The sequence below is a fragment of the Ranitomeya variabilis genome, unplaced genomic scaffold (genome assembly GCF_051348905.1).
Source record: "Ranitomeya variabilis isolate aRanVar5 unplaced genomic scaffold, aRanVar5.hap1 Scaffold_118, whole genome shotgun sequence".
Lineage (NCBI taxonomy): Eukaryota > Metazoa > Chordata > Amphibia > Anura > Dendrobatidae > Ranitomeya > Ranitomeya variabilis.
In genome coordinates, this window is record NW_027507943.1 from 72501 (window position 1) to 75000 (window position 2500).

Sequence of the window (2500 nt, forward strand, 5' to 3'; positions counted from 1 at the left end):
CAGGGGGGCGTCAATATGTTGTAAGGCACCCCAAGGCAGTGACCTAAGTGGGGGTGAAGTTTGCGGTGCACGGGGGGAAAGTTGAATTTTTGGATGAAAATGCGTATTTTCATACTTTGAAAATTTCAGGCGTGTGTCGGACTTCCAGGCGGGGGCAGCCGCCAGAGGTGTACCGGGGACGCTTCCAGGAGCCTGGGGGAGATTTTCTGGAAGAGTCCTTGACACTAGAAAAATTTTGAGAAAATCTCGATTTTGTGAAAAATGTCACATTTCCCCTACTTCCACCCCAGGGGGGCGTCAATATGTTGTAAGGCACCCCAAGGCAGTGACCTAAGTGGGGGTGAAGTTTGCGGTGCACGGGGGGAAAGTTGAATTTTTGGATGAAAATGCGTATTTTCATACTTTGAAAATTTCAGGCGTGTGTCGGACTTCCAGGCGGGGGCAGCCGCCAGAGGTGTACCGGGGACGCTTCCAGGAGCCTGGGGGAGATTTTCTGGAAGAGTCCTTGACACTTAGAAAAATTTTGAGAAAATCTCGATTTTGTGAAAAATGTCACATTTCCCCTACTTCCACCCCAGGGGGGCGTCAATATGTTGTAAGGCACCCCAAGGCAGTGACCTAAGTGGGGGTGAAGTTTGCGGTGCACGGGGGGAAAGTTGAATTTTTGGATGAAAATGCGTATTTTCATACTTTGAAAATTTCAGGCGTGTGTCGGACTTCCAGGCGGGGGCAGCCGCCAGAGGTGTACCGGGGACGCTTCCAGGAGCCTGGGGGAGATTTTCTGGAAGAGTCCTTGACACTTAGAAAAATTTTGAGAAATTTCCGATTTTGTGTAAAAATCACCCATTTCCCCTACTTCCACCCTAAAGGGGCGTCAATATGTCGTAAGGCGCCCCTAGACAGTGACCTAAGTGGGGGTGAAGTTTGGGTCTGCTGGGTGGAAAACTGAAAAAAAGCGATTTTGTGACTTTGAGAACAAACAGAGAGCTCAAAACTTTGAAAAACGTCAGACCGCTGTCAGACTTCCAGGCGGGGGAAAGCTCTGAGGTTGTACCGAGGACACTTCCATGGCCCCCGGATTGATTTTCAAGAAAGAGTCCTTGGGACTTTGAAATTTTCCGGCGAGCTGTTTTTGGCTTCCGGGAGCCGTAGAACTTTGGGAAATCGATTCCGCTCACCGGTTCAGGGTGTTTCGAGCTAGTCCAGGTCCCAGCTACGCCGCCTGGCCTCCAAATTTCGCAAATTCGAAAAAAAAAAAAATAGAACCGGAATGAGGAAATTTCTGGCCGCCGGATCCGCCGCACGGCTCCAGGAGGTCGGACACTTTTTGACTTTGTTCCCTTAAAGTGGGGGTCGGTGTCTCACCATGCAAATACCCAGTTTTGCACACCAGCTGCAGGATATAGGAGAGAGAGGTACCTCTCGGCCCCGACCAAAATCCGTTGTTTTCGTGGTTCCTCGACTCGGGTAGGCGGTTTGGCGAGTACCCCCCTTTTGCATGGAAGTTCGCACTCGCGCCGAGACCAGGCTTCCGCGGCTCCAGGGGGACTTTTGCCGGTTGTCCGTCCCGAGTCCGAGATGCGTTTCCTGGGTCGCCCGAGCCCGAACGGACCCTCCCCACGTGGGTTCCTGTCCTCTGAGGGCGACGGTCGTCAGAAGGGGGGCAGATCCAGAGTCCTCGTCCGCAGGAGGGCTCTGGGAGGGCGGATCGCTCCTTCTGACTTTGTCCCCTCGGAGCGGGCTCGGCGTTTCTCTGTGTCGGATGTCTCCCGCTTCCGCGCCAACGGGGAGACCTATGAGAGAATCGCACCGCGACCCGGCTTCCGTCTCGAGGGCGCCCGGAGCGCGCCGGACACTCGCTTCCAGGACTCCAGGGGCACGTTTCTTCCCCGTCTCCCCCGAGGGGAAGAACGGAGGCAGGGGTTCCACCCGAGCCCCTGCCCTTTCTTCCGATCGATCTGGCTCAGCGCTCCCGGGTGGGGAGGTGGTGCCGCTCGCTCGGCCCGGGCTTTGGAGCCCGCGTCGGTTTACGGCGGGCGGTCTCCTTCCTCTGTTACCCCCCCCCGGGTTTCAGGCACTCGTCCTTGGGCGCGCACGCCGGCGGTCGCCCTCCCGTCTACGGACGGAGGCGGCCGAGCTGTGGGGAGTTTGACCCGAACCGTGGTACGGCAGCGGTCCGACGACCCGCACGGGCGAACGGAGGGGCGCCCACCCACCTCGGCGTGGGGGCCCGCCGTCCGAATCGCTCCCCGCGCGGGGCAGCACAACGATCTTCTCCGAGGGCGGCCCTTTGACTTTCAGATGCGCAGCTCGTCCGCGGAGGCCCGCGCCGCACCCCAGCGTCCGAAGGGCGGCCTCCGCGGTGGGCATCGGCGAGAGCGGCGGCGGTGGGTGGCGCTTCCACGCCACCGCCGAGCTCCGCGTTTTCCAGTCTTTTCCCGAGCCCCTACGATAGTGGGGGGATGACAGACGTGCGGGGAGGCGGGCGAGTGGGTTCTCA